Raw genomic sequence first — 20,123 nt, 5'->3', positions numbered from 1 at the left:
TGTGGTGCCAGAGTGGTGCAGTCGGTTAAGTGCTTTGGCTCAGGTCATGATCTCAGGGGTTCGTGAGTTTGAGCCCGGCATCAGGCTCTGCGCTTGGGATTCTGTCTCTCCTTCTCTGTCCCTCCCCTGTTTGTGCTCACACGTGTGCTCTCCCTGTCTCCCAAAATAAATGCATAAACTTAAAAAAAAAAAAGTATTTGCACGTGTAATTATTGTATCAAGGAGAAAATCTTCGACATTAGACTGTTTAGAAAATAAAAGACATTGAGGCTATGAACATATCAAATGTTGTGGTTTGAAGCTAACGCTATATTCAAGAGTGACTTGATAGACTTAAAGGCCCCAGATTGCCCTAGGGCTTTCGCTGTAATTGTTGTTGACATCCAAAAATGGGTGACCTTGATCAAGAACGAAAACTAAGGGAATGTTGGAATGGATCCACTGTAAATTCATGAATACTTTTTTCTTTTCCTTCTCTTTTAATGATTCTGATTTTAAGAGAAAAAAAAAATCTCATTTGGTCCTTGAGCACGTGCCAACCTCCCTTTTTTATCATGGAGCCAGCTCGCTATCGGCAGGCTCAGACGGTTCCACCAGAAACAGTATTTGGCTGGAATCTGGTAATGCTTGTTTTCACTTTCTTTCTTTCTTTCTTTCTTTCTTTCTTTCTTTCTTTCTTTCTTTCTTTCTTTCTTTCTTTCTTATTACTGAAGTATAGTTGACAATGTTACATTAGTTTCAGGTGTGCATCGTAGTGATCCAACAATTCTGCACGTTACGCAGTGTTCGCTACCCTCAGTGTAGTCATGGTACAACATTATTACGGTATTTTTGCCTCTGTTCCCCATGCTGTACTTTTCAGCTCCATGACTTATTTAGTTTATACCTGGACGTTTGCACCTCTTAATCTCGCGTGCTTATTTTTATCATATCCTTTGCTGCAGAACTCATGTTTGAAGACGCTGGTGTGGAAAATTAGAGTGGGGTTCGTCTTCAAATTTTAGGATATGAAGAAACATATGGAACATAAACAAACAAATTTAAATGGAGTAAGTAAAATACAAGATTTCTTATTCCAGTGTAAAAGAATTGGTTTTGAATATTCTTAATCACTTATGTATGAAAGCATTTATTATAAAGACCAACCTAGCTAAGTTTTAATGGGCTATGAATTTTGGGTTACTTCTGTTTTATAGTGTGTATTGTTTTTAATCGATTGTTCTATAACAAGCTCGTTAATTCAATTTGAAATTTCTGTATGCCTATGGCAAAACTTTATTCATTTCCTTTCTCATTATACCGTTACTGGTGTAGCTGTTATGGTTAGGCTCTCTGGGTGCCACATATATGGTTTTCTTAAAAAGTTTTTAGAAAGCTATGAATATTTAAATTTTTAACTTCTAGCTAGTTAGTACATGTTGTTCCTTAGCAGTAAAAACAAATAATGTTCCTTCCATTCTTGCTGGAAAATTTCTAGCTATTCCCTAGAAAAGGAATCAGAGATTCAGAATTGTTTTTTGCTTACACTGAAAGCATTCAACATATAAAGTATGTCAAAATCTATCGTGAGCACCCATTAAAAATCAATTGCATTAATCTAATACAAGGCATTTTGAGATTTTTTTTTTTTTGAGAGAGAGAGGGTGTGAAGGAGTGGCAGGAAGAGGGAGGAAGGGAGAAAGAGAGAGACAGAGAGAGAGACAGACAGAGAGAGGCAAGGCTCAAGCTCACCAGATGCGGGACTCGAACCCACGAACCATGAGATCATGACCTGAGCCAAAGTCAGAGGCTTAACTGACTGAGCCATCCAGGCACCAAGATTAGTTTTTAAAATGTAAATGACCAAATTAAACAAAATGAAGTATGGTCAATGTCTCATTAAATTATGGATAATTAATTAGACCTTGCCTAGGAACTTTCTTTCCCTATCCATATATTTATTCCAAGCAACACTATTATAGGTGTGTCTTATATAAACTTTCTAATTACAAGTTTAACCCTTTTGAATAATTTTTTAGGACTTTTTAACTCTGACAGTCTTATTCACAAAGGTTTGACCATATTATTATTCTGGATTATTTGTAGATATCTTGGTGTCTAGTGACTTCTGTCACTTAAGAAGTATTAATCAAAGATGGGAAAGTATATGGGAAACATCAATTACAGCGTCACAGTAACACTAACTGAGAGGGTAGTGCGTGGCAGGCACTGTTCCAAGTGCTCTACTTGTATTTTTTTCTTTTTTAAAAGTTTATTTATTTATTCTGAGAGAGAGAGAGAGAGAGAGCGAGAGCAAGCACGAGTGAAGAAGCAGCAGAGAGAGAGAGGGAAAGAGAATCCCAAGCAGGCTCCACACCGAGCATGGAACTCGATCTAATGACCATGAAATCATGACCTGACCCGAAATCAAGAGTATGATGCTTAACCCATCGAGCCACCCAGGCGCCCCTACTTGTATTTTCATTTAGCCCTCACAACAACAGTTTTAGGTAGATCTGTTAGTATTTCTATTTTATAAATGAGGAAACAGATGCAGAGAGGTTGAATAATTTGTCTCAGGTCAAACAGCTAATGAGGGGCAGGGCCAGATTTTGAACTCCCTGCAGTCCAGTTCTAGCTTCTGCACTTTTAACCTCTAGGAGCAAGAGTTTCATTTTAGTGTAGAATCAATGGAAAAGATCTAAAGCTTCTGTAACTGAATTATTAAAGCTTGAATGCCATAAAAAGATAATTTATTAAATTTTAAAAAAGAAAAATAATATTGTTCCTTATAATCCCAGATATGTTAAAATAGTATGGTTCAATTGTCTGTGTTACAATCTTTATTGACACTCTTCTCTATTTAGGAATTTTCTCTTTTGTACAAAATAGAAAGCTCAACAAGATGTTGGCCAAATATTTTATTTTGACAAAATTTTTAGAGAATTCTTAGTTGCATAATTTTTGCAGTCTGTTATTCATTTCATTTTATGAAGCCCCACTCCACTCCCCAAATGCCAGGAACTCCTGTGTTTTATTTTGTAGGCTAGCATGTGGTAAGGTTGGGATTTAAACTTAGGGACTATTTAGAATTATATGGGAAATTTCAGGTGCCTGATAAAACCCAGAAGCAGGAAGCAGGTGTCAGAGTGTAGTTATTTCACTCTACCTAGGAATATGTGCTCTATGAGTGGCTAGGTGGTTTAACTGACATATATAATTCACTGAATTAGAATTAGTGAATGTAGAACTTAAAATGAAAGGTTATCGTGAAAGCCAACTTTAAAACATTTTTAATTAATTGATTCGTTTTTATTAATTTTTTTTGAGCATGGGCCACACACAATGTTATGTTAGTTTCAGGTGTGCAAATGGTGATTCACCTTCTCTATACATGATGCTATGCTTACCACAGCGTAGCTGCTATCTGAAAGCCAACTTTTAATCTGTTGTTTGGAAGGTGCTTTGTATTAAAGGCTGCTTGAAAACAGTACATGTGTCTATTTTTCATGATGTATCCATAAAGCTCAATTTAGTCACATAATTAAATTGTCAAACAGATTCATTAAGTTGGTTTTAGACAGAGAAATTGATAGTAAACATAATGGGAAAAGTAGAAGTTTACTTTAATTATTGGTCATTAAAATAATTATGTCTCGTATTTGTCCTTGAAGAAATGTTTCACATCTGATGCCATATTGTTTCATCATAGTAGCTCTGTGAAGTAGTTAGGAAGCTGATATGATCTTCATTTGACTAAAAAGGCAAATTAAGTTGTGGGGAAATGAACTGACTTAATGAAGGACAAGCAGGTCTTTAGAATAACAGGCAGAACTAGACCTTAGACTTCCACTCCTTTCTAGTGACCTTTCAGATGACCACACGTTTCAGAGAAGGTCATTGCTAAATCCTTAAAAGTCTCAAGTAAGACATTGTTTATTTATATATTTATGTATTATAACTCTGTTTCAAACTAGGATAACTGACTCATTCTATAATAAACTGTCCAATGGCTATAGATCATGTATGATGTAGATGTCCTTTAAGAGGAATTGAACTATAGCAATGATACACATATCATTTAAAATCATCTGTCATGTGAAGAAAGTAATAGGCCTCAATTAAATAAAAGAGATAGAAAATGGAAAAAATTAAAGGGGTTTTTCAAATAGAATTTTAGCGATTTTTTCAAGCTATCATTCCCATGTGTCAAGTTATATTCCTAAGATACAATTTATTATTAATAATTTATGGAGGACCAAGAGTGTTATCGTTTAATAAGGTGTTTATTTTTGTGGACAAGCATGGCATAATTGGGAAAACCTATAATAATAAACTCTTTATAGTGATCATGCAAATCAGAGATAATTATATGGTCCAGAAATATATCTTCTTTCATGGTATGCAAATATAGGCTTGTTTCATATTTTGCAGTAGACATCTGTTAATTTCTACTCTTTGTTAATAGGGTCCTGGAGAAGTAGTCCTTTGACTTTCAGGACATCATAAACAGAAGAAGGCATTAGAAATTTTTTCAAGAGAAATTGCACAAGCAGGGCCTGCCTGGAATGGGTAAATATGCATATTTTTACAGTTAAAATATGTACATATATTTTACAGGTATAGCTGTAAGAACCTCTTACTTTCTTATCACTGACATCAATTATAATATTCATTATTTGACCCTTCTGAACTTGGCAGTGTATGCCAATGGTCAAGCCATATTCATAGCCCTTTTGCCTTTGAATACCTTTAAACATTTGTTGCGTATATGCCCTTTCTCATAATACTTACTTAAAGTTTATCAAAAATTTTAAAACATCGTGATGTTAAGTATGGGCATATATTTGCCCATTATGTGTATGCCAAATGATGGATTTAGGTTATAGTCCCAAACAAAGCAACCTGGTAAAGCTCATTTTGGGTTTGCTCTGCCGAAGCAGCACACCCATCCTGTGTCCCATTTCCCCCACATCAGGATCCCATTTCCCCAGAAAACGGTCTCTTCTTTCTTAGTACCCTCTGAACAGGTCTCAGGGCGACCTGTGCCATGCTACCTCCAAGCATACAGGATTTCTTTCCTCTCTTGCTCTTGCTCTCCTCTCACAAGTGAAATAGACCTGCTGTGACCACAGGACCAGGCTTCTCAAGGCTTCAGTTTTGCTAATGCAATGAGCTCATTCATTCATTGGCACATTACATTTGAAACGCTTTGAATTCCTACATTTTGCATATGGAGAAATTGAGGCGCAGAGAGGTGAAGTGGGGAACATGAGAGAAAATAAGAACCTTCCTTTGGCTTCCAAGAAGAGAAGTAAAATTTTCTAGAAATGTTAGTGTCATGGGGAAAAGTTCTGTTCTATTTCCACTTCTTTCCTCATTCTCTACCAATGTTTAAAAATGGAGGGGGAAATGAATTTTGACTAGGCAAGACTTACATTTTAAAATTAAAACAAAGCAAAAATCGGTAAGTGGGACTACATTAAACTAAAAAGCTTCTGCACAGGAAAGGAAATGATCAACAAAATGTGAAGGCAATCTATGGAATGGGGGAAGTTATTTGCAAGTCATATTTCTGATAAGGGGGTAATATTCAAAATATATAAGGAACTTGTACAACTCAATAAAAAAAAACAGTGCAATTAAAAAATGGGCAGAGGACTTGAATAGACATTTTCCAAAGATGACATATAAATGGCCAATAAATACATGAAAAGGTGCTCAATATCACTAACATGAGAGAAATACAAATCAAAACCACAATGAGGTATTATCCCACACCTGTTAGAATGGGTATTATCAAAAAGACAGGAGATAACAAATGATACAGAAAAAAAGGGAATCCTTGTGCACTGTTGCACAAGGGAATGTATATTGTTGCAGCCACTCTAGAAAACAGTACGGAGGTTCTTCAACAAATTAAAACCAGAACTACCATATGATCCAACAATGCCACTTCTAGCTATATATTCCAAAATGAAATCCCTATCTCAAAGAGATATATGCACCCTCCCATGCTCATTGCAGCATTATTTACAATAGCCATGGCATGGAAACCATCTAAGTGTCCATCAACAGATGAATAGATGAAGAAAATGTGGTTGGTATATATACAGGATGGAGTATTATTCGGCCATAAAAAAGAAGGAAATCCTGTCATTTGCAACATCGTGAATGGACCTTGAGGGCATTATTAGTGAAATAATTCAGATTGAGACAGACAAATACTAAATGGTTTCATTTATATGTGAAATCTAAAAACACTGAACTTCTAGAAACAGAGACTAAAATGAAGACTGTCAGGGGCTGAGGTGTGAGGGAAATGGGGAGATGTTGGCCAAAGGGCACAAACTTTCAGCTATGGTACGAGTAAGTTCCAGGGATCTAACATACAACATGGTGACTATAGTTAACAATACTGTATTGTATACTCCAAAATGGCTATGAGGGTAGAACCTTAAGATTCTCACCACCGTAACAACAACAAAATGGTAATTATGTGAAATGAAAGATGTGCTAACTAACCTTATTGTGGTAAGTGCTTCACAATATAGACATAAATCATCATATTATCCACCTTAAATTTATACAATGTTGTATGTCAGTTCCATTTCAATAAAGCTGGAAAAAATTAAAACACGTTATGGAAATGGAGGCAATCAAAAACCATTTCAAAGTGGTATGAACTTTGGGAAGGAGTTTAGGAATTCTGGGGATTGCTCTTAAATGTCCTCATTCTACATCCTTTTTTTTTTTTTTTCTCTTCTAGTGGAAAGTAGGGCACACGATAGTCTATTTTTCCGAGGCACAACATGGGGACAGGTCGACAAAATTTTACGTCATGCCTATTAAGAGTTTCCAGCTTTCCACTTTCAGTATCTGTGCCTTCACTGCTCAAAGCCCACCTTCAGCAACCCAGTTCCACATCTGAGATTGCAGCACGCCATTTCAAGGTACCAAATTCTGTTTAGGTGAAGCTTCTTGGTCTCAAACAGAATTCTAGCTAGTTTAAGTGGAAAGAGATTTATTGAAGGATATTAGTGGCTCCCAGAATCTTGCGAGAGCCATAGAACCCAGTTTTGGGTCTCACTCAGTCAAAAACAAAACAAAACAATCAGGCAAAAAACAGTGGTTTCAAACGATGCATGAATGGGTAAAAAAGATATGATATATATATTATTATTAATATGTTCTATATTATTATATATTAATATATTATATTAATTAATTTATTTATATATTATGTATTAATATACAATACATTATATTCATTAGTATATTAATACATTATATTATATTAATTAATATATTGCATATTATTAATTATACATACATATATATATATGTATATATATATATATATGTATATATAATGGAATAATAGCCATAAAAAAGAATGAAATCTTGCCATACATGACAACATGGGTGGGCCGTGAGGGTATTATGCTAAGTGAAATAAGCCAGACAAAGACAAATAGCATACGATTTCACTTATATGTGGGATCTAAAAACCAAACAAATGAAGAAACAAACAACAAAAGAGAGAAACAGACTTATAAATACAGAGAACAAACTGGTGATTGTTGACAAAGGGGAAGGGGTGGGGGATGATAACGGGTGAGGGCGATGAAGAGTTACAAATATAGTTATAAAATAAATAAGTTACAGGAATGCAAAGTACAGCATAGGGAAGGTTGTAATACACTTATCATGGTGAGCATTTCATAATGTATCTGATTGTTGAATAACTGCTGTACCCTTGAAACTAATTTAATACGATATGTCAGCTACACTTCAACTAAAAAGAAAAAAGAAAAACAGTGGTTGTAGGGAGCCTGTAGGGCACCGGGCAGGTAGGACACTAAGTGGCAGTGAGCCTACTTCATTGTCTCAGAGGAACCGCTTGGCCACACCACTGTGCTCTCCAGAAGAGACAAGCTCCTGGCATGCAGTGGCCACCTGTCGTTGCTCATTTCTCATCCAAGTCCTGGCTAGATGCCTCTGCCTGCCAGGAACTCAGGCCACCTGCCTGCACCCAACTGCAAGAAGACTGGGGAATGTTGGTGTCAAAATGAGAGAGAACGAGCCAACCTGCAGAATCTGCCACAGTTTTCTGCGTCCTTACAAATTCATTGTGAGAATTCAGGCAAGGTATTTAACCTCTCTACTAATCCATCTTCCTAATACTTAACGTGAGGATTTTGGACGCCATGAATTCCAAGAATCCTTACAGTAATACAAATCTGTCCCTGAACTAGTTAGAACTCTGGCTTCTAGTGATAGAACCTTACATGAACTAGTCAAAGTCAGTCCATGATATTTGTTGACTCTTATAACCTAGATGTGAGAAGAGTAAGGGTGCAGTTAGCTTTAGGGGTGTCCAGCTCCTCTGGCCTCTCACTTGCTCCCCTTTCTGTGTCTTTATGTTATTCTATGAAGACCAGTTTCTTTGGGAAGCTGGAAAAGCAGCCAAGGCTTGTATCCAAACTATCCTGAAATCATAAAGGAAAAGAATTCTTCTCTCCCAGAATCAGTTTCTAAAGTTCCGAAGGCCTTTTTAATTAGCCACGCTTGGTTTGTATGCCGACTCCTGTGGCCAGAGGAGTGGAGTCTTTAACCAGAGAAGACACCTCACACAGGTATGGCCATCAGATAATTTGTTCTGAGGCAATCAGGCACCCAGTGTGACCAGGGCAGAGTCTAAGAGCTAGTGTGCCACAATTTGTGATGTGGGATTTATTCATTTGTTTTCATTTCAGATACTCCAAATGAAATAAAATTCAATTATTTTTGTGAATCTCCATGTTGTGTGGGGCTTGATAAGAGATATGAGCACCACATATGATTCAGAATCTGCATTCAGGGAACTTAAAATTTAATGGTAGAGATCAAAACAAATAGAGGCACATGAAGTCCTGACGGTAAAGAAACAATATAATGGCTTTAGGGAAAGATCTGAATCCTAAAGCAGATGAATATGGAACTTGAAGGTCATATGGAAAATAGTTTTGCCAGCCATTTTGACCCAAATCATATTCCCAAGCCAAATACAATTGGTATTTGTATATTAAGATCATCCGATCTTATGATCAAAACTTCATTGGTGAAAAAGAAATGTATATTTTTTCTTGAACTTTTGGCCTTTATCTTTTTTTCTTGGATGTTGTCTATGTTGGTATATAGACAGCCTTTTCTTTTGGAAAGTCACAGAATTGTACCGAAATATATTTTGCCTTTAGCAATAAATGTGATAGTATGGTTCTTTGGTCTTGTGTTTTCTGAACATAGCTTGTATAAAAGAAAAAAAAAAACAACACCTATTTTGTCCCTAGACTCAAGGAATAGGTAGCTCTCTCTAAAATTTATCTGGACTGAATTTTGCATGTTAAATTGTATTATGTTGACAATTAGATTGTTGGAAAAGTGTGAAAAGTTGCAGTCAGTCTGTGTTTTGGTTCATCATACAAATGAACTTCTTGGTTTTATAATCTGAAGCACATGCATATTAAGTAGATAAAATTAATTGCAGTAAATCCTGGCAATAATCCGGATGTTTCAATAATGTCACATTGTTAATTCTGAGTTTACTTGTAACACTGTTGCATAAGGGTCTTACTTTTACATTTTTAGTTTGGTTGGCCCCTGCTTCTCTGATCATTAATTTCATTGATTAGATTTCATGTAATCAGATTGTATACTTCGATGTCATGTCAAACTTTTTTGAATGCATTTTGCACCCTTTTCACTATGGGCAATCTATATAGATTTAGGTAGTGGTTTATATATATTCTGTTTATTTCTTTCTTGGAATTTTTATTGTAATAGGCAATAACCAATTTGTATGCTTTAGTGATGACCGAGGATCCCTCCTTGCTTTTAGAGTGGATATATCCATACCAATAATATTTTTAGCGATTACCAAAATCATTTTAATGACTGTTTACTCCAGCATTTATGTCCCTTTTTCATTGTAGGGTAAATGGTCCTTAAAACTAAATGGGAATCTTTAACATTCCAGGGATTTAACCCACAATTTTTGATGAACACCAGTGCTCTAAAAAGAATTGCTGTCTTGGTGTAAATAAAAATCAGAATCCTGGCATTACAATCTAATTGAGAAATCTGGAGAGACAAGTTATTAGAGATCAAATGTGCCCTCATGGAGCAAAAGAAAACAAAAACAATGGCAGTGAGGAGTTGGGGCACCTGGGTGGCTCATTCGGTCAAGCATCTCACTCTTGGCTTCAGCTCAGGTCATGATCTCAGGGTTCATGAGTCCGAGCCCTGAATCAGACTCCATGCTGACAGTACAGAGTCTGCTTGGGATTCTCTCCCTCCCTCCCTCTTTGCCCCTCCCCTGCTCATGTGAGCTCTCTCTCTCTCTCTCTTTCTCAAAATAAATAAGCTTAAGAAAGAACAAAAACAATGATAGTGAGGGGTATAGGATGTTGTGGAAAAATACAGCAGGAGCACCCAACCCAGTCTAAGCATATCAGAGCAGTGGCAACTTAAACTGAGAATCAAAAGATTCCTAGGAGTGATACTTAGCCTTGTGAAAAAAATTCTAATCAGAGGAAACAGCATGCGTGAAAGTCCAGAGGTGAAAGAGAGGTTGGCAGTTCTGGAAAAACTAAAGTTCTCTTCAGCTGCAGCACAGACATGGGGTCAGCTCGGGGAAGAGGGGTTAGGAAACCGATGCCAGGAGAGGCCTAATGTGGGATAAGATTAGCAAGACTAAGCAGAATGGGCGGATCACAGACCTCTATGAGGCTGAATTCCCAGGACTTACTGTTTAACTAGATTTGAGAAACAAGGAGAGAAGGACGTGAAAGATCATTCTGGGTTGGACCCTGGGTGGATGGTGGTGCCACTCACAGAGGAGGACCCTGGGGCAAGAAGCAGGTTTGGGGGAGTCTGTGGGACTTTTCAAGACATCTAGGCTGCCAAGGAGATACCAAGGAGGCATCAGTGTATGTGTGTGTGTGTGTGTGTGTGTGTGTGTGTGTGTGTGTGTGTGTATATTTCATATCAATGTGCAGGGGATTTGCAAATGACTATCCTTTAAGATAAGCTTACAGAGATCTCCCAGAAGAGGCAATAAAAACTAGAACAGAATGCTTTTAAAAATTCAAGGAAAGAAAGTATTTCCAAAAGGATTGAATGGTCATGGTGTCAAATGCTATACGGAGGTCAAGTAAGATAAAAACTGAAAAATTCCCATTGGATTTTGCAATGAGGGTGCTGTTGGTGACCTTGGCACAAACACAGTCAAGCCGGGGACGAAGCCAGATGCCCCGAGTTGAGGAATGAATAGGAAAGAAGGAAGTGGGAGATAGTGAGTGTAGACAGCTCTTTTAAGAAGAATGTTAGTGAAAGGGAGGGTAAAGATAAGGCAGTCACTAGAGGAAGATGGGAGGCTGGGGGACACTTTAATTTTTCATTTAATATGGAGAGACTTGAGCGTGTTAGACACTGACGATGTAGAACAATTAGTGGAGAGAGAAACATTGAAGGTACTGAAGGGGGTTGCAATCAATAGAGAGAGGTCTCTGGGAAGGTGGAAGAAGAAGATGGGATGCACAGTACTGGATAAGGGGTCTCTTTTTAAAAGAGGTGGGCTCATTGTCAGGAATGCTTTCCATTCAGGCAACAGAACCTCAGCTGCTGATAGTGCCTCACTCAAGCAGAGGTTTATGTTTTCTCACGTGAGAATCGGTTTGAGGTGCACAACACGGGCATGGCTTCTGTGTCAATGGTGTCAGCACTGAGGGCTTGACATCACCTTATTCATCTTGGCCTTTTCCTCTAGGGCTGTGATCAAGGCCAGACAAGAGTGGGCAGAGGCGATGTTGGCTGCACCTGGTCCTTTAGTCAGGAAGTGTTGCCAGAAGTTTCTGGGAGACTTCTGCTTATGTCTGATTGGCCAGCACTGTGGGGGAGGCTGAGAAAATTTTCTTATCCTCCTGGTTGGAGAAGTCAAGGGACGAAGGACTTGGGAGTGGCAGTTGGACCAGCCAAGTGGCAGTGTCTACCACAGAGCAAGTGCAGATTTTGTTGTTGGGTAGCGTGCAGGTGAAGGGCTTCCTATCTGAATTTCTGTTTTCTTTGAAGTTGGAAATAAATCCATCTGCTAGGAGAGTAATAGAACAGGTGAAGGTGGTGAAAATCGGAAATGCCCCTTTGGACAAGTGGAGAAACTGGGGACTGATGAAAGTCAGTGATTGATTTCAGAGCAACACCGAGATTCGATTCAGATTAGAGACGATGGATTCATGGGACACAAGACTAGAGGAAGGTGTGGCTGCTCAAGGACTATTCAGTGTGTGACCACGGGGCAATGGAAATGTTATGTGTCACTGTTTAGTACACTTTTGATGCATATAAAATGATTGTACCGTTTAATCATTTTTACTTTGAGGGGCTTTTCAAATGTTTATTTTTGAGATGGTGGGGAGGGACAAAGAGAGAGGGAGATAGAGAATCCAAGAAGGCTCTGCCCTGTCACCACAGAGCCCGATATAGGGCTCGAACTCATGAACCATGAGATCGTGACCAGAGCTGAAGCCGGACGCTTAACCGACTGAGACATCCAGGTGCTCTGAGTTGTTTATATGAAATTCGTATAGTTTTCTTTTTAAAAATTCTTTATTCATTCTGTAAAAGCCATCACTTAACATGTTTTAGGTATGTCTCATATATTTCTGTGGAATATTTTTCCATAGCTTTTCATTTTGAAAATTTTTGAATCTATAGAAAAATTGAAAGAGTTGTAAAATGAACATCCTTATGCCATTCACAGACACTCACTAATTAACATTTTCCCACGTTTTCGGTCTTTTTCTTTTTTTCTGTTTCTCTTTGTCTCTTTCTCTCTCTCTACACAAACACACTTTTTTTCCCTGAGCCCCTTTGAAACTTTGAGTTGTAGACAATAAGACACTTCAGCTCTAAATACTTCAGCATGTATCTCCTGGTAATTGGGACATTCTCCTACGTAACCACAACAGCATAATTTTTTGCCTCTTGGAGAATTGTTAATATCATCAACTAGTCTTCAGTATGTTTTTATTTCCCACTTGTCCCCCAAAATGCCTTTCCACCCAGTCTGAAAACTATATATTTATTTTTAATTAATTTAATAGATTCTGAAGTGCCCTTTAGCAGTAGGCTTAATGTTGAAATTTTGTTGCCATCTGAAAGAGGCCAACTTAGGGGACTTAGGGCACAAAAACATTAAGGAGCCCATACTCAAAATGATCTTTAATCTCAGTTTTAAATACTATTGAAAGCTATATTTATATTTCCAACCACAACTCCTTTTTCAGCTAGTAAATTCCTGTGTTCACCTGCCTACTCAACATTTCCTCTTGGATGCCCCATTAGTACCTCAGACCTGCCTTGTTAAAAACCAGGTTCCTGAATCTCACACACTCCCCAAACCTGTGCCTCTTAATAGTCTCCTCCCCTCAGTTGGGCAAATCTATTTTTCTAGTTGCTAAGGCCAAAACCCTTAGAGTCAGCCCTGACTCCTCTCTTTCATAAGCCACATCTGACCTAGAGACAATTTCACTGACTCCAAATTCAATTCAAAATTGAAGGAAAGACATCGCTGACGATGTTTTATAATGGAATCCTGTCCATTATGAATTTTTTTTGTGTGAACCTAAAAAATGATTTGTCATCTTGGTATATTAGTATTTTTATTGAAAATACAGCAGGAAGCATTAATGGCCACTGTTGATATTCCCAACATTCTGTGCTTTCCCTGATTGTAGCCTATTCAAGCCAGAGCAAAAAAGAGATAATTAGATTATGTTACTCTGTGATCTTTTCCAATTCTAATATTCTGTGATTAAATCGTGCCAATGAGTAAAGTGCTTTTAGAGAAATCAGATTATTCACATTTAGGAAAAAGTAAGTGGTGCTTTTTGTTTGCTACTACTAGTTTCCTTCTTAACGAAAGTGCATGTAGGAAGTATTAATCCTCTTTAAGCCTCCGAAAGAGCCCTATCAGTGCTACTTCCAGGTCTGACCACAGTTTACCATGTCCGGTGCTAAACTCCAACCTAAATCACTGTCCTCTCTGCCTTACATCATTGCAAAAGCCTTCTAACTTCCCAGAGTCACAGTTCTTTGCAATGCTCTGCATCTTGTCTCCACGTAGCAACCAGTGTGATCTTGCCATGGCGGTTTCCCACTGCCATTAGACCAGAATAGAAGCTCCTTCCATGGCCACAGAGCCTCACCTGTGGCACCCGTCCATTCCACTGACCTCACCTTCTACCTCTCAGCCCTCATTCACGGCTTTTTTTCTGCTCCTTGAGCTTGACAAGCCCAGACCTCTCGTTTATACTGCTCTATCTTGACGTCTTTCCTGGAAAGCTCTATCCTGACATCTTCTGATAACTTAGGTATCAGCTCAGATGGGACCTTCCCAGAGAGGTCTGTCTTTATCACCACAAATGAAATAGCACCTGCCCTAGTTGTTCTCCAGTCTGTTACTCTACTTCTTTGTATCATTAAAACTTACCACTATGGGGTGCCTGGGTGGCTCAGTTGGTTAAGCGTTTGACTTCAGCTGAGGTCATGATCTCACGGTTCATGAGTTTGAGCCCTGTGGCGGGCTCTGTGCTGACAGCTCAGAGCCTGGAACCTGTTACGGATTCTGTGTCTCCCTCTCTTTCTGCCCTCTCCTGCTCATGCTCTGTCTCTGTCTCTCAAAAATAAATAAACATTAAAAAAAATAAAAAACAAACTTATCACTACCTGCAATTATACTATTTATTTATCATGCCTGTACTGACTCTCTCATGTAAAATTAAGCTCTGAGGTCTGGTTATTGTTACCATTCAGACCAACTTGCCGGCACTAAGAGTAGCCTAGCTCATGTAACTGGCACAGTATCTTTAAGTGCAATAAATGGATGAATGAATTAGGTGAAAATGACAACAAAAACAAAAATTACAAGACTGTATCACTCCAAAGGGCTAAACTTCACTTACAGGGAACCCAGTGGATATCTTCAAATCCTTTTCCTCATTTGTCATGAGTTGAATGTATAATTCTAAGCACTTATTCTTCAATATGTCGGTTAACTCTTGTAATAAAATAGTTCCATACAATTTCTTATCCTGATGCACATTAGCAAAAATTTTATAAGGTGAGAGTAAAAAGTCTAGAAAAAGCCTGAAAATAGATAATGGCCAAATATATATACATATATATGTGTGTGTGTGTGTGTGTATATACACACATACACATATATATACACATATATGTATATATGTATATATGTACATATATGTATACATGTATATATGTGTGTATATATATGTGTGTGTATATATATATACACACACATATATATATACGCATACACATATATATGTGTGTGTGTGTATAAATACACACACACACACACACACACACACATATATATATATAGTTTTTGGGTTAAACAATAAACTGAGAGAATAAGCTTTAGAAATAAATGATCTGGGGCGCCTGGGTGGCTCGGTCGGTTAGGCGGCCAACTTCGGCTCAGGTCATGATCTCGCGGTCCGTGAGTTCGAGCCCCGCATCGGGCTCTGTGCTGACAGCTCAGAGCCTGGGGCCTGTTTCAGATTCTGTGTCTCCCTCTCTCTGACCCTCCCCCGTTCATGCTCTGTCTCTCTCTGTCTCAAAAATAAATAAACGTTAAAAAAAAATTTCTTTAAAAATAATGGCAAACTTGTATAGGCCATACTGATTGCCTATATTTTTGGTTGTTGATACTACTTTAAATATTAATTTGACACTTTCACATTTCTTCATTTCTATATGTTTTATTTGTGAACAATCATAAAATCCCATGTGACTCAGATAACGGGAATATGCAATAAGGACTTGCTGTTGGGGACTTTAGCAGAGTTTGATAACAATAAAGTATTTCACTAATAGGAAAAGAATAAGACAAACCCTCTGTTGACCTTTGTTTCACATTAAAATGACCGGAGTTTGACACCAAAATGACAGCTGGTTAAAACAGCTTGAGATTTCAAAGTGCTTGAGTATATATAAATATTATGACTGATCTCATAAGTGTGTTGGAAAACACTTTAAGAAAGGTCCTTGGCTTAACAGTTTGCTACAGTCTCCTCTGTTGGTCAGAGGGAAATATCACACACACACAGCCCACCAAAGAAAGTTTTATGAACTTCTAGATTTAAAGAAATAGAATAATTAAAAACGCGTAGTTGAAAGTCAACAGAACCAAGGCTGGAGATTAATACTTTGAATGTAAGTTACTAGTTTGTACACAAACCTAGGATTCATATTCCTGAAGTTTGGTAATAGGACAAATACTGCTCCAGATTAACTTTCTGTGATGAGATGCCGACAGCAGTAGTATGTGGAAAATTCATCACTAAGATTTATTTCTGTCACTTCCTCTTCTACGATAGAACATGTTAGGACAAGGAGAACTCGCAGGGATGAAAAGATGTCATGGACAGACCATTCCTGCTCACAGGTCTCACGGCATTCCAAAAGGCACATCTACTGGCAACTCCTTAAAATTGTCTCAACTTTATTTTTAAAAATCTTGAGCAAACCACTGTTTATTCTAAACCTTATAGCGACTTGGATTCTGTGCAGTTTTCCGTGGGCAAGAAACATTTGGGATGACAGGAAAGAATAGGAAGCAAGAGTGATAAACAAAAGTCAGAATGATATAGTTTGTTAGTGGACAGAATAGATTAAGATTATCAGTAGTGCAGAGTTCAAGCAGAAGCTTTCCCATGAGGTTTGTAACATTTCTAAAAGGCATTAGCATCAATTAGTGAAAAATTAATTCAGGACAGTGGAGGCTGACCAGAGCCATGTAATCAGGGTGGGGGTGCAAGTTTGAAGCACAGAGAAGTGTCTATGCAGATCTCCAGCAGGTGGGTAAGGGAAAGAAGAGGCAGAAGGCATGGTTGCCATAGGTTGAGGTGAATAATTTCATTTCCGTGTTTACTTTTTAATTTTTAAGGGGCGTCTGGGTGGCTTAGTTAAGCGGCTGACTTCAGCTCAGGTCATGATCTCAGGTTTCGTCGGTTCAAGCCCTGTGTCGGGCTCTGTGCTGACAGCTTAGAGCCTGGAGCCTGCTTGGGATTCTGTGCCTCCCTCTCTCTCTGCCCCACCCGTGCTCTCTCTCTCTCTCTCTCTCTTTCTCAAAAATACATAAACTTTAAAAAGATAGTACATGCACATGGTACAGAATTCAAACAATGCAACAGAGAATTGATTGAAAATTAAGTCAGCTTCCTACCTCAATTCCCAGGTCCTCAAACCCAGGTCCCCGCCAGAAGGTCAACACTTTCTTGTAAATTCTTCCATTCTCTATGCACAGACAAGCATTTATATATATATATATATATATATATATATATATATATATACACACACACACACACACATATATACATATATATATATATACATATATATGTATATATATGTGTGTGTGTGTGTGTATATATATATATATATATATATATATATATATATATATACACAATTCCTTTTTTAAAAAATGCCAACAATAGTATTACTTACAGCGCCTCCATTTTTCACACAAGTCAAATTATTCTAAACCTTGCTTTTTTAACCTAATTCCTCCTAATTTCCTCAGTTCCTTTTAACAGCCACATTATATTCTGTCCTATGGGTGTGACAGTCTCCTATGATGTACATCTGTTTCCAGTCCTTTGGTCCCACAAACAGTGCTTCAGTCACTGCCTCATACATATGAAGTCATCTCTTTTCTATATTTCCACTGAAAGATATTAGAATGGGGCTGGAAAAATCAGAAAATAAAGTTGTCCTAATTAGATTGAGATACTGAGGACAGGCTGATTTATTCTGGGACAGAAATTACCATGAGGTGGTACTGATAAGAGAGTAAAAGTTAACTTAGATTAATTGATCTTCATTGCCCATAAACTGATTTGAGGTGAATAGCAAATGCTTTTTGGTACATTAGTGTTACTCTTCTTCACAAAATGCAAAGTTCAAGGTTGGAGTAAGTACTCAGTGAAAGTGAGTAAAGAGCAAATATAATGATGACCCATGTAAGACCTGCTATTCTTTTAAGGAAAAACAAGCTATTGTTGAGCAGATATTTTCCCCCAGCTTCAACCAGTGATTTCAAAAACTATTGGGGCACCTGGGTGGCTCAGTTGGTTAAGAGTCTGACTTCAGCTCAGGTCATGATCTCACACTTCGTGAGACAGCTCAGAGCCTGGAGCCTGCTTCGGATTCTGTGTCTCCCTCTCTCTCTGTCCCTCCCCCACTCATGCTCCCTCTCTCTCTCTCTGTCTCTCTCAAAAATAAACATTAAAAAAAATTTTTTTAAACTTTTAAGAAAATAAAAAAATAACATTAACATATAAACATATAAAAATAACAATAAGCATGTTGAAATTTGAAACCTCACTACAGAACAAAGAAATGAAAATGAAAAGGACATCCTTTCTGTTCAATCCAGAAAAAATTATTGTTTAATTACAATGCACAGTGATAGTGGTTAAATAATTAAAGATCCCTCTGCATGGGAGACCATCTTCTTACAGTTTAAAATATATTTGTAATTTTAAAAATACATAAAATATTACAAAAATAATTTTGAAATAAAATATTTTGAAGAATACTGATACATAAATTTCACATTGTAATGTTTAAAGTCTATGCCTAGAATTATATATATAAGTAAATCTATGATACAGACTCATGTATGTCAGAGAGGGAACACCAAAAAGAGATAACAGTAATGATCTCTGAATAATGGGACTGTGGGTTTTTGTTTACACTTTTTTGCATTTTCTAAATGTGCTACTGCAAGTCCTTGTATTTTAAACAAACATTTACTTTTTTAAAAGATTAAAAAGTGTGGAAATGGAGACATAGCTTATTTTTAATAAGAGCTTTTCAAATCATGTATATTCCTTTTCCCAAAAGATGTATCCTTCCCGTGCTTAGATTTATGGAACAGTTATGGAAATACTTGAATCAGGTCTTAAGGAACTCACATTATAGATTTTATGTTTCGGTCAAGCAGTGTCACGTTGAGATTCAGTGTGAGTGATCTTAAACCCTTCTCCCACTTCATGGAGGGAAAGCCTAATACAGGGGAGGACTGCCCTCTCCAGCCTAGACCTGCCCTTTGAGCTTCAGCCTTGTTACATCCAAATGCCTCCAGGCACTCTGCTGGCACAACCTCACATTCTTAAAATGTTCCTTCTTAACATGACTTCCTGGGCTTCCCCCAGTCTCCTGTCGCTTCCCAAACTCCTCCTTCCATGTCATTGAAAACCCAGAGAGTCATCCTTGACGCTTCCCTCCCTCTCCTTCTCCACATCCGGTCCGTGGCCAGATCCCATAAACTCTACCTGCACTGTATGCTGTGCCTCTGCCCCCTATTGCCGCCTCTACTGTCACCTCCCCTCCCCCACCCCCAGCCACCTCTCTCAGGGCTTACCGGAGCAGCTGTCATTCTCGCCCCCTTCCAGTCGTTCTCCACGTGCAAGGTAAATGATCTCTTCTCACCGCAAGACCAATGCAAACTACAAATTTATCTGATTGGCAAATTTCAAAAATGTTGATAACACATTGTGTTAGCAAGGAATAAAGCATAATAGGCACTTGAACATTGCTGGTGGGAGTATAAATTAATTCACTCACTTCAGGCCGCAATTTGGCAATACCTATCAAAATTAGTATCTTATAGAACCTTTATGACCTGCCTGTTTACTTCTGGGAATTTATCCTTCAGGTGTCTTACAGAAGAGCAAAATGATATATGCCTGTGCATATTCCTTGTGACGTACATATATGTGTGTGTGTGTATGTGTGTGTGTAGCCTAAATGTCCATCAATGGAGAACTGATATAAAATTAGGAATTGTAGGGGCGCCTGGGTGGCGCAGTCGGTTAAGCGTCCGACTTCAGCCAGGTCACGATCTCACGGTCTGTGAGTTCGAGCCCTGCGTCAGGCTCTGGGCTGATGGCTCGGAGCCTGGAGCCTGTTTCCGATTCTGTGTCTCCCTCTCTCTCTCTGCCCCTCCCCCGTTCATGCTCTGTCTCTCTCTGTCCCAAAAATAAATAAAAAACGTTGAAAAAAAAATT

The 20,123-nt window shown here is 38.0% G+C and overlaps 1 long non-coding RNA gene across 7 annotated transcripts in view; it reads left to right on the top strand.

Moving 5' to 3' along the window:
• Positions 1–20,123, top strand: part of LOC122217769 — a 109,167-nt gene that overhangs the window by 33,865 nt on the left and 55,179 nt on the right. For all 7 annotated transcript variants that reach the window (XR_006201671.1, XR_006201673.1, XR_006201672.1 and 4 more), the window contains 3 exons: positions 945–1,049; positions 4,448–4,551; positions 6,749–6,932. This is a non-coding gene — a long non-coding RNA (uncharacterized LOC122217769). The remainder of the gene's footprint in view (positions 1–944; positions 1,050–4,447; positions 4,552–6,748; positions 6,933–20,123) is intronic.

This window comes from Panthera leo, chromosome B1 (assembly GCF_018350215.1).
Source record: "Panthera leo isolate Ple1 chromosome B1, P.leo_Ple1_pat1.1, whole genome shotgun sequence".
NCBI classification, from domain to species: Eukaryota; Metazoa; Chordata; class Mammalia; order Carnivora; family Felidae; genus Panthera; species Panthera leo.
The sequence above is the reverse complement of the archived record's forward strand: the minus strand, read 5'-3'. Positions and strand labels throughout refer to the sequence as shown.